This window comes from Callionymus lyra, unplaced genomic scaffold (assembly GCF_982586985.1).
Source record: "Callionymus lyra unplaced genomic scaffold, fCalLyr1.hap1.1 HAP1_SCAFFOLD_191, whole genome shotgun sequence".
In the NCBI taxonomy this organism is placed as follows: domain Eukaryota; kingdom Metazoa; phylum Chordata; class Actinopteri; order Syngnathiformes; family Callionymidae; genus Callionymus; species Callionymus lyra.
The window spans coordinates 47,501-60,000 of record NW_028258644.1 but is presented as its reverse complement, the minus strand read 5'-3'; the positions used below and the strand labels follow the sequence as shown (position 1 = coordinate 60,000).

At 59.0% G+C, this 12,500-nt stretch overlaps 1 non-coding gene across 1 annotated transcript; it reads right to left on the bottom strand.

The window, feature by feature from the left end:
• Nucleotides 1–8,824: 8,824 nt before the first annotated feature.
• LOC148058081 (5S ribosomal RNA) lies at nucleotides 8,825–8,943 on the bottom strand. Its single transcript, XR_015710172.1, has one exon. It is a non-coding gene; the product is annotated as a 5S ribosomal RNA (ribosomal RNA).
• Between the last annotated feature and the right edge of the window lie 3,557 nt (nucleotides 8,944–12,500).

Below are 12,500 nucleotides of genomic sequence, written 5' to 3'. Positions count from 1 at the left end.
GGCGGGTCACGTTGGCAGATCGGTCATCGGTGTAGGTGGTATCACAGTGCGTCCATGACGCGCGAAGGTCGGCTTGAGCCTGAGCTCTTTCCCCGCCGCCTGCGCTGGAGCTCGATACTCTGTCCAAGTATCCTTCGCTCCTATTAACCTCTAGGTGGTTGCGCTCGTGACATCAAAAAGACCACTTTTTGCAGAGCAGTCACACTCGGAAAAAATTTCTTTCGTCAGGCAAAAGAACCAGAGTTCTCCGCGGCCATCCACTCCAACCTTGTCCGACTTTGAGGCACCAGGCTCGGCCACCCTCCGAGCCTTTTCCTTCCCTCTCCTGTTATGGTGCCTCCCTATTAACCTCTAGGTGGTTGCGCTCGTGACATCAAAAAGACCACTTTTTGAGGAGCAGTCACACTCGGAAAAAATTTCTTTCGTCAGGCAAAAGAACCAGAGTTCTCCGCGGCCATCCACTCCAACCTTGTCCGACTTTGAGGCACCAGGCTCGGCCACCCTCCGAGCCTTTTCCTTCCCTCTCCTGTTATGGTGCCTCCCTATTAACCTCTAGGTGGTTGCGCTCGTGACATCAAAAAGACCACTTTTTGAAGAGCAGTCACACTCGGAAAAAATTTCTTTCGTCAGGCAAAAGAACCAGAGTTCTCCGCGGCCATCCACTCCAACCTTGTCCGACTTTGAGGCACCAGGCTCGGCCACCCTCCGAGCCTTTTCCTTCCCTCTCCTGTTATGGTGCCTCCCTATTAACCTCTAGGTGGTTGCGCTCGTGACATCAAAAAGACCACTTTTTGAGGAGCAGTCACACTCGGAAAAAATTTCTTTCGTCAGGCAAAAGAACCAGAGTTCTCCGCGGCCATCCACTCCAACCTTGTCCGACTTTGAGGCACCAGGCTCGGCCACCCTCCGAGCCTTTTCCTTCCCTCTCCTGTTATGGTGCCTCCCTATTAACCTCTAGGTGGTTGCGCTCGTGACATCAAAAAGACCACTTTTTGAGGAGCAGTCACACTCGGAAAAAATTTCTTTCGTCAGGCAAAAGAACCAGAGTTCTCCGCGGCCATCCACTCCAACCTTGTCCGACTTTGAGGCACCAGGCTCGGCCACCCTCCGAGCCTTTTCCTTCCCTCTCCTGTTATGGTGCCTCCCTATTAACCTCTAGGTGGTTGCGCTCGTGACATCAAAAAGACCACTTTTTGCAGAGCAGTCACACTCGGAAAAAATTTCTTTCGTCAGGCAAAAGAACCAGAGTTCTCCGCGGCCATCCACTCCAACCTTGTCCGATTTTGAGGCACCAGGCTCGGCCACCCTCCGAGCCCTTTCCTTCCCTCTCCTGTTATGGTGCCTCCCTATTAACCTCTAGGTGGTTGCGCTCGTGACATCAAAAAGACCACTTTTTGAGGAGCAGTCACACTCGGAAAAAATTTCTTTCGTCAGGCAAAAGAACCAGAGTTCTCCGCGGCCATCCACTCCAACCTTGTCCGACTTTGAGGCACCAGGCTCGGCCACCCTCCGAGCCTTTTCCTTCCCTCTCCTGTTATGGTGCCTCCCTATTAACCTCTAGGTGGTTGCGCTCGTGACATCAAAAAGACCACTTTTTGCAGAGCAGTCACACTCGGAAAAAATTTCTTTCGTCTGGCAAAAGAACCAGAGTTCTCCGCGGCCATCCACTCCAACCTTGTCCGATTTTGAGGCACCAGGCTCGGCCACCCTCCGAGCCCTTTCCTTCCCTCTCCTGTTATGGTGCCTCCCTATTAACCTCTAGGTGGTTGCGCTCGTGACATCAAAAAGACCACTTTTTGAGGAGCAGTCACACTCGGAAAAAAATTCTTTCGTCTGGCAAAAGAACCAGAGTTCTCCGCGGCCATCCACTCCAACCTTGTCCGATTTTGAGGCACCAGGCTCGGCCACCCTCCGAGCCTTTTCACTCCCTCTCCTGTTATGGTGCCTCCCTATTAACCTCTAGGTGGTTGCGCTCGTGACATCAAAAAGACCACTTTTTGCAGAGCAGTCACACTCGGAAAAAATTTCTTTCGTCTGGCAAAAGAACCAGAGTTCTCCGCGGTCATCCACTCCAACCTTGTCCGATTTTGAGGCACCAGGCTCGGCCACCCTCCGAGCCTTTTCACTCCCTCTCCTGTTATGGTGCCTCCCTATTAACCTCTAGGTGGTTGCGCTCGTGACATCAAAAAGACCACTTTTTGCAGAGCAGTCACACTCGGAAAAAATGTCTTTCGTCAGGCAAAAGAACCAGAGTTTTCAGCGGTCATCCACTCCAACCTTGTCCGATTTTGAGGCACCAGGCTCGGCCACCCTCCGAGCCTTTTCACTCCCTCTCCTGTTATGGTGCCTCCCTATTAACCTCTAGGTGGTTGCGCTCGTGACATCAAAAAGACCACTTTTTGCAGAGCAGTCACACTCGGAAAAAAATTTCTTTCGTCTGGCAAAAGAACCAGAGTTTTCAGCGGTCATCCACTCCAACCTTGTCCGACTTTGAGGCACCAGGCTCGGCCACCCTCCGAGCCTTTTCACTCCCTCTCCTGTTATGGTGCCTCCCTATTAACCTCTAGGTGGTTGCGCTCGTGACATCAAAAAGACCACTTTTTGCAGAGCAGTCACACTCGGGAAAAATTTCTTTCGTCTGGCAAAAGAACCAGAGTTTTCAGCGGTCATCCACTCCAACCTTGTCCGATTTTGAGGCACCAGGCTCGGCCACCGTCCGAGCCTTTTCACTCCCTCTCCTGTTATGGTGCCTCCCTATTAACCTCTAGGTGGTTGCGCTCGTGACATCAAAAAGACCACTTTTTGCAGAGCAGTCACACTCGGAAAAAATTTCTTTCGTCTGGCAAAAGAACCAGAGTTTTCAGCGGTCATCCACTCCAACCTTGTCCGATTTTGAGGCACCAGGCTCGGCCACCGTCCGAGCCTTTTCACTCCCTCTCCTGTTATGGTGCCTCCCTATTAACCTCTAGGTGGTTGCGCTCGTGACATCAAAAAGACCACTTTTTTCAGAGCAGTCACACTCGGGAAAAATTTCTTTCGTCTGGCAAAAGAACCAGAGTTATCAGCGGTCATCCACTCCAACCTTGTCCGACGTTGAGGCACCGATGTCGGCCAAGTTCTGAGCGTTCCACCGCCGAATGCCACTGGTCCTCAACACAGCGGACTTCCAATCCAACCTTGTCCGACTTTGAGGCACCGAAGTCGGCCTCAGCCCGAGCCTTCCCCCGCCGACCTCACTGGAGCCCGCCATCCAGGGACCGGCGGAGGTCGCCCGCATGACCGCGGCAAAGTGTCTCAAAGTCGGGCACGACCGCTCGAGTCACCCGCCAACCCGGTCCGGGGCACCTCCAGGGACCGGCGGAGGTCGCCCGCATGACCGCGGCAAAGTGTCTCAAAGTCGGGCATGACCGCTCGAGTCACCCGCCAACCCGGTCCGGGGCACCTCCAGGGACCGGCGGAGGACGCCCGCATGACCGCGACAAAGTGTCTCAAAGTCGGGCACGACCGCTCGAGTCACCCGCCAACCCGGTCCGGGGCACCTCCAGGGACCGGCGGAGGACGCCCGCATGACCGCGACAAAGTGTCTCAAAGTCGGGCACGACCGCTCGAGTCACCCGCCAACCCGGTCCGGGGCACCTCCAGGGACCGGCGGAGGACGCCCGCATGACCGCGACAAAGTGTCTCAAAGTCGGGCACGACCGCTCGAGTCACCCGCCAACCCGGTCCGGGGCACCTCCAGGGACCGGCGGAGGACGCCCGCATGACCGCGACAAAGTGTCTCAAAGTCGGGCACGACCGCTCGAGTCACCCGCCAACCCGGTCCGGGGCACCTCCAGGGACCGGCGGAGGACGCCCGCATGACCGCGACAAAGTGTCTCAAAGTCGGGCAGGACCGCTCGAGTCACCCGCCAACCCGGTCCGGGGCACCTCCAGGGACCGGCGGAGGACGCCCGCATGACCGCGACAAAGTGTCTCAAAGTCGGGCACGACCGCTCGAGTCACCCGCCAACCCGGTCCGGGGCACCTCCAGGGACCGGCGGAGGACGCCCGCATGACCGCGACAAAGTGTCTCAAAGTCGGTCATGACCGTTCGAGTCACCCGCCAACCCGGTCCGGGGCACCTCCAGGGACCGGCGGAGGAGGCCCGCATGACCGCGACAAAGTGTCTCAAAGTCGGGCACAACCGCTCGAGTCACCCGCCAACCCGGTCCGGGGCACCTCCAGGGACCGGCGGAGGACGCCCGCATGACCGCGACAAAGTGTCTCAAAGTCGGGCACGACCGCTCGAGTCACCCGCCAACCCGGTCCGGGGCACCTCCAGGGACCGGCGGAGGACGCCCGCATGACCGCGACAAAGTGTCTCAAAGTCGGGCATGACCGCTCGAGTCACCCGCCAACCCGGTCCGGGGCACCTCCAGGGACCGGCGGAGGACGCCCGCATGACCGCGACAAAGTGTCTCAAAGTCGGGCACGACCGCTCGAGTCACCCGCCAACCCGGTCCGGGGCACCTCCAGGGACCGGCGGAGGACGCCCGCATGACCGCGACAAAGTGTCTCAAAGTCGGGCACGACCGCTCGAGTCACCCGCCAACCCGGTCCGGGGCACCTCCAGGGACCGGCGGAGGACGCCCGCATGACCGCGACAAAGTGTCTCAAAGTCGGGCACGACCGCTCGAGTCACCCGCCAACCCGGTCCGGGGCACCTCCAGGGACCGGCGGAGGTCGCCCGCATGACCGCGACAAAGTGTCTCAAAGTCGGGCATGACCGCTCGAGTCACCCGCCAACCCGGTCCGGGGCACCTCCGGGGACCGGCGGAGGACGCCCGCATGACCGCGACAAAGTGTCTCAAAGTCGGGCAGGACCGCTCGAGTCACCCGCCAACCCGGTCCGGGGCACCTCCGGGGAGCAGTGGAGGTCGCTCGCATGACCGCGACAAAGTGTCTCAAAGTCGGGCATGACCGCTCGAGTCGCCCGCCATCCCGGTCCGGAGCTCAACACTTTGTCGTTTTTTCCACTCCCTCCCCATTAACCTCTAGGTGGTTGCGCTCGTGACATCAAAAAGACCACTTTTTGCAGAGCAGTCACACTCGGAAAAAATTCGTTTCGTCTGGCAAAAGAACCAGAGTTCTCAGCGGGCTTCCAGTCCAACCTTGTCCGATTTTGAGGCACCAGGCTCGGCCACAGTCCGAGCCCATTCACTCCCTCCCCTGTTGTACTCGCTCCCTATTAACCTCTAGGTGGTTGCGCTCGTGACATCAAAAAGACCACTTTTTGAGGAGCAGTCACACTTAGGAAAAATCCGTTTGCGCTCACACCATCCCTCCCCATTAACCTCTAGGTGGTTGCGCTCGTGACATCAAAAAGACCACTTTTTGAGGAGCAGTCACACTTAGGAAAAATCCGTTTGCGCTCACACCATCCCTCCCCATTAACCTCTAGGTGGTTGCGCTCGTGACATCAAAAAGACCACTTTTTGAGGAGCAGTCAGACACCGAGGTTTTCTGGATTTATGTCCGTTTTCCTGGTTCTCTGACTCGGGCACCTTGTGACCGACATCCCCCCCTTCCCTGGTTCTATTTTGCCGATACTTTGGTGAGTTTTCTACCCGCAAACCAAGCCCCCCAAGCCCGCCGCCTGGTGGGGGAGCATGCCGCCTGGCCCGGTTCTATTTTAGGTCACTTTGGTGAGTTTTCTACCCGCAAACCAAGCCCCCCAAGCCCGCCGCCTGGTGGGGGAAGAGGCCCCCTGGTCCCGGTTCTATTTTAGGACACTTTGGTGAGTTTTCTACCCGCAAACCAAGCCCCCCAAGCCCGCCGCCTGGTGGGGGAAGATGCCCCCTGGTCCCGGTTCTATTTTAGGACACTTTGGTGAGTTTTCTACCCGCAAACCAAGCCCCCCAAGCCCGCCGCCTGGTGGGGGAACATGCCCCCTGGTCCCGGTTCTATTTTAGGACACTTTGGTGAGTTTTCTACCCGCAAACCAAGCCCCCCAAGCCCGCCGCCTGGTGGGGGAACATGCCGCCTAGCCCGGTTCTATTTTAGGTCACTTTGGTGAGTTTTCTACCCGCAAACCAAGCCCCCCAAGCCCGCCGCCTGGTGGGGGAAGAGGCCCCCTGGTCCCGGTTCTATTTTAGGACACTTTGGTGAGTTTTCTACCCGCAAACCAAGCCCCCCAAGCCCGCCGCCTGGTGGGGGAAGAGGCCCCCTGGTCCCGGTTCTATTTTAGGTCACTTTGGTGAGTTTTCTACCCGCAAACCAAGCCCCCCAAGCCCGCCGCCTGGTGGGGGAAGAGGCCCCCTGGTCCCGGTTCTATTTTAGGACACTTTGGTGAGTTTTCTACCCGCAAACCAAGCCCCCCAAGCCCGCCGCCTGGTGGGGGAACATGCCCCCTGGTCCCGGTTCTATTTTAGGACACTTTGGTGAGTTTTCTACCCGCAAACCAAGCCCCCCAAGCCCGCCGCCTGGTGGGGGAACATGCCCCCTGGTCCCGGTTCTATTTTAGGACACTTTGGTGAGTTTTCTACCCGCAAACCAAGCCCCCCAAGCCCGCCGCCTGGTGGGGGAACATGCCGCCTAGCCCGGTTCTATTTTAGGTCACTTTGGTGAGTTTTCTACCCGCAAACCAAGCCCCCCAAGCCCGCCGCCTGGTGGGGGAGCATGCCCCCTGGTCCCGGTTCTATTTTAGGACACTTTGGTGAGTTTTCTACCCGGAAACCAAGCCCCCCAAGCCCGCCACCTGGTGGGGGAAGAGGCCCCCTGGTCCCGGTTCTATTTTAGGACACTTTGGTGAGTTTTCTACCCACACTGCATGTCCCCAAATGCCGCCATCTGGTGGGGGAACATGCCGCCTGCACCGGTTCTATTTTAAGTCACTTTGGTGAGTTTTCTGCCCACACTACGGGTCCCCAAATGCCGCCATCTGGTGGGGGAACATGCCGCCTGCACCGGTTCTATTTTAAGTCACTTTGGTGAGTTTTCTGCCCACACTACGGCTCCCCAAATGCCGCCATCTGGTGGGGGAACATGCCGCCTGCACCGGTTCTATTTTAAGTCACTTTGGTGAGTTTTCTGCCCACACTACGGGTCCCCAAATGCCGCCATCTGGTGGGGGAACATGCCGCCTGCACCGGTTCTATTTTAAGTCACTTTGGTGAGTTTTCTGCCCACACTACGGCTCCCCAAATGCCGCCATCTGGTGGGGGAACATGCCGCCTGCACCGGTTCTATTTTAAGTCACTTTGGTGAGTTTTCTGCCCACACTACGGGTCCCCAAATGCCGCCATCTGGTGGGGGAACATGCCGCCTGCACCGGTTCTATTTTAAGTCACTTTGGTGAGTTTTCTACCCACACTACGGGTCCCCAAATGCCGCCATCTGGTGGGGGAACATGCCGCCTGCACCGGTTCTATTTTAAGTCACTTTGGTGAGTTTTCTACCCACACTACGGGTCCCCAAATGCCGCCATCTGGTGGGGGAACATGCCGCCTGCACCGGTTCTATTTTAAGTCACTTTGGTGAGTTTTCTGCCCACACTACGGGTCCCCAAATGCCGCCATCTGGTGGGGGAACATGCCGCCTGCACCGGTTCTATTTTAGGTCACTTTTCTCACTTTCTGACCCACAAATAATGCCCCAAATGCCGCCGCCTGGTGGGGGGAACTGCCGCCTAGTCCCGGTTCTATTTTAGGTCACTTTTCTCACTTTCTGACCCACAAATAATGCCCCAAATGCCGCCGCCTGGTGGGGGGAACTGCCGCCTAGTCCCGGTTCTATTTTAGGTCACTTTTCTCACTTTCTGACCCACAAATAATGCCCCAAATGCCGCCGCCTGGTGGGGGGAACTGCCGCCTAGTCCCGGTTCTATTTTAGGTCACTTTTCTCACTTTCTGACCCACAAATAATGCCCCAAATGCCGCCGCCTGGTGGGGGGAACTGCCGCCTAGTCCCGGTTCTATTTTAGGTCACTTTTCTCACTTTCTGACCCACAAATAATGCCCCAAATGCCGCCGCCTGGTGGGGGGAACTGCCGCCTAGTCCCGGTTCTATTTTAGGTCACTTTTCTCACTTTCTGACCCACAAATAATGCCCCAAATGCCGCCGCCTGGTGGGGGGAACTGCCGCCTAGTCCCGGTTCTATTTTAGGTCACTTTTCTCACTTTCTGACCCACAAATAATGCCCCAAATGCCGCCGCCTGGTGGGGGGAACTGCCGCCTAGTCCCGGTTCTATTTTAGGTCACTTTTCTCACTTTCTGACCCACAAATAATGCCTCAAATGCCGCCGCCTGGTGGGGGGAACTGCCGCCTAGTCCCGGTTCTATTTTAGGTCACTTTTCTCACTTTCTGACCCACAAATAATGCCCCAAATGCCGCCGCCTGGTGGGGGGAACTGCCGCCTAGTCCCGGTTCTATTTTAGGTCACTTTTCTCACTTTCTGACCCACAAATAATGCCCCAAATGCCGCCGCCTGGTGGGGGGAACTGCCGCCTAGTCCCGGTTCTATTTTAGGTCACTTTTCTCACTTTCTGACCCACAAATAATGCCTCAAATGCCGCCGCCTGGTGGGGGGAACTGCCGCCTAGTCCCGGTTCTATTTTAGGTCACTTTTCTCACTTTCTGACCCACAAATAATGCCCCAAATGCCGCCGCCTGGTGGGGGGAACTGCCGCCTAGTCCCGGTTCTATTTTAGGTCACTTTTCTCACTTTCTTACCCACAAATAATGCCCCAAATGCCGCCGCCTGGTGGGGGGAACTGCCGCCTAGTCCCGGTTCTATTTTAGGTCACTTTTCTCACTTTTCTACCCACAAATAATGGCAAAAAAAAATGCTTACAGCACCCAGTATTCCCAGGCGGTCTCCCATCCAAGTACTAACTGGGCCCGACCCTGCTTGGCTTCCGAGATCAGACGAGATCGGGCTCATTCAGGGTGGTGTGGCCGTAAGCGAGGGAAGCGCTTGTGAAATGCCCCAAAGTGTTGAAAATGTTCCCCAGGCCCCTGGTTCCCCATCCCCGCAGGAGGAGGCTCCCCAGGCCCCCTGGTTCCCCATCCCCGCAGGAGGAGGCTCCCCAGGCCCCCTGGTGCAGGAGGAGGCTCCCCAGGCCCCCTGGTGCAGGAGGAGGCTCCCCAGGCCCCTGGTTCCCCATCCCCGCAGGAGGAGGCTCCCCAGGCCCCCTGGTTCCCCATCCCCGCAGGAGGAGGCTCCCCAGGCCCCCTGGTGCAGGAGGAGGCTCCCCAGGCCCAATGGTTCCCCATCACCGCAGGAGGAGGCTCCCCAGGCCCCCTGGTTCCCCATGCCCGCAGGAGGAGGCTCCCCAGGCCCCCTGGTTCTCTATGCCCGCAGGAGGAGGCTCCCCAGGCCCCCTGCTTCTCCATCCCCGCAGGAGGAGGCTCCCCAGGCCCCATGGTTCCCCATCACCGCAGGAGGAGGCTCCCCAGGCCCCCTGGTTCCCCATCCCCGCAGGAGGAGGCTCCCCAGGCCCCATGGTTCCCCATCACCGCAGGAGGAGGCTCCCCAGGCCCCCTGGTTCCCCATCCCCGCAGGAGGAGGCTCCCCAGGCCCCCTGGTGCAGGAGGAGGCTCCCCAGGCCCCCTGGTTCCCCATCCCCGCAGGAGGAGGCTCCCCAGGCCCCCTGGTTCTCCATGCCCGCAGGAGGAGGCTCCCCAGGCCCCCTGGTTCCCCATCCCCGCAGGAGGAGGCTCCCCAGGCCCCATGGTTCCCCATCACCGCAGGAGGAGGCTCCCCAGGCCCCCTGGTTCCCCATCCCCGCAGGAGGAGGCTCCCCAGGCCCCCTGGTGCAGGAGGAGGCTCCCCAGGCCCCCTGGTTCCCCATCCCCGCAGGAGGAGGCTCCCCAGGCGCCCTGGTTCTCCATCCCCGCAGGAGGAGGCTCCCCAGGCCCCCTGGTTCTCCATGCCCGCAGGAGGAGGCTCCCCAGGCCCCCTGGTTCTCCATCCCCGCAGGAGGAGGCTCCCCAGGCCCCCTGGTTCTCCATCCCCGCAGGAGGAGGCTCCCCAGGCCCCCTGGTTCTCCATCCCCGCAGGAGGAGGCTCCCCAGGCCCCCTGGTTCTCCATCCCCGCAGGAGGAGGCTCCCCAGGCCCCCTGGTTCTCCATCCCCGCAGGAGGAGGCCCCCCAGGCCCCTGGTTCCCCATCCCCGCAGGAGGAGGCTCCCCAGGCCCCCTGGTTCTCCATGCCCGCAGGAGGAGGCTCCCCAGGCCCCCTGGTTCTCCATCCCCGCATGAGGAGGCTCCCCAGGCCCCTGGTTCTCCATGCCCGCAGGAGGAGGCTCCCCAGGCCCCCTGGTTCTCCATGACCGCAGGAGGAGGCTCCCCAGGCCCCCTGGTTCTCCATCCCCGCAGGAGGAGGCTCCCCAGGCCCCCTGGTTCCCCATCCCCGCAGGAGGAGGCTCCCCAGGCCCCCTGGTGCAGGAGGAGGCTCCCCAGGCCCAATGGTTCCCCATCACCGCAGGAGGAGGCTCCCCAGGCCCCCTGGTTCCCCATGCCCGCAGGAGGAGGCTCCCCAGGCCCCCTGGTTCTCTATGCCCGCAGGAGGAGGCTCCCCAGGCCCCCTGGTTCTCCATCCCCGCAGGAGGAGGCCCCCCAGGCCCCTGGTTCCCCATCCCCGCAGGAGGAGGCTCCCCAGGCCCCCTGGTTCTCCATGCCCGCAGGAGGAGGCTCCCCAGGCCCCTGGTTGGGAGAGGGGGAAAAAGAGCAAAGTGTTTAAAAATGCCCCAAAGTGTTGAAAATGTTCCCCAGGCCCCTGGTTCCCCATCCCCGCAGGAGGAGGCTCCCCAGGCCCCCTGGTTGGGAGAGGGGGAAAAAGAGCAAAGTGTTTAAAAATGCCCCAAAGTGTTGAAAATGTTCCCCAGGCCCCTGGTTCCCCATCCCCGCAGGAGGAGGCTCCCCAGGCCCCCTGGTTGGGAGAGGGGGAAAAAGAGCAAAGTGTTTAAAAATGCCCCAAAGTGTTGAAAATGTTCCCCAGGCCCCTGGTTCCCCATCCCCGCAGGAGGAGGCTCCCCAGGCCCCCTGGTTGGGAGAGGGGAAAAAAAGAGCAAAGTGTTTAAAAATGCCCCAAAGTGTTGAAAATGTTCCCCAGGCCCCTGGTTCCCCATCCCCGCAGGAGGAGGCTCCCCAGGCCCCCTGGTTGGGAGAGGGGGATAAAGAGCAAAGTGTTTAAAAATGCCCCAAAGTGTTGAAAATGTTCCCCAGGCCCCTGGTTCCCCATCCCCGCAGGAGGAGGCTCCCCAGGCCCCCTGGTTGGGAGAGGGAAAAAAAAGAGCAAAGTGTTTAAAAATGCCCCAAAGTGTTGAAAATGTTCCCCAGGCCCCTGGTTCCCCATCCCCGCAGGAGGAGGCTCCCCAGGCCCCCTGGTTGGGAGAGGGGAAAAAAAGAGCAAAGTGTTTAAAAATGCCCCAAAGTGTTGAAAATGTTCCCCAGGCCCCTGGTTCCCCATCCCCGCAGGAGGAGGCTCCCCAGGCCCCCTGGTTGGGAGAGGGGGAAAAAGAGCAAAGTGTTTAAAAATGCCCCAAAGTGTTGAAAATGTTCCCCAGGCCCCTGGTTCCCCATCCCCGCAGGAGGAGGCTCCCCAGGCCCCCTGGTTGGGAGAGGGGAAAAAAAGAGCAAAGTGTTTAAAAATGCCCCAAAGTGTTGAAAATGTTCCCCAGGCCCCTGGTTCCCCATCCCCGCAGGAGGAGGCTCCCCAGGCCCCCTGGTTGGGAGAGGGGGAAAAAGAGCAAAGTGTTTAAAAATGCCCCAAAGTGTTGAAAATGTTCCCCAGGCCCCTGGTTCCCCATCCCCGCAGGAGGAGGCTCCCCAGGCCCCCTGGTTGGGAGAGGGGAAAAAAAGAGCAAAGTGTTTAAAAATGCCCCAAAGTGTTGAAAATGTTCCCCAGGCCCCTGGTTCCCCATCCCCGCAGGAGGAGGCTCCCCAGGCCCCCTGGTTGGGAGAGGGGAAAAAAAGAGCAAAGTGTTTAAAAATGCCCCAAAGTGTTGAAAATGTTCCCCAGGCCCCTGGTTCCCCATCCCCGCAGGAGGAGGCTCCCCAGGCCCCCTGGTTGGGAGAGGGGAAAAAAAGAGCAAAGTGTTTAAAAATGCCCCAAAGTGTTGAAAATGTTCCCCGGCCTCCTGGTACCCCATCCCCGCATGAGGATGTCACCCAGGCCCCTGGTTCTCCATCCCCGCAGGAGGAGGGATTGTGGGTGGGAGAGGGAAAAAAAGGCTAAAGTGTTTAAAAATGCCCCAAAGTGTTGAAAATGTTCCCCGGCCTCCTGGTACCCCATCCCCGCATGAGGATGTCACCCAGGCCCCTGGTTCTCCATCCCCGCAGGAGGAGGGATTGTGGGTGGGAGAGGGAAAAAAAAGAGCAAAGTGTTTAAAAATGCCCCAAAGTGTTGAAAATGTTCCCCAGCCTCCTGGTAGCCCATCCCCGCATGAGGATGTCACCCAGGCCCCTGGTTCTCCATCCCCGCAGGAGGAGGGATTGTGGGTGGGAGAGGGAAAAAAAG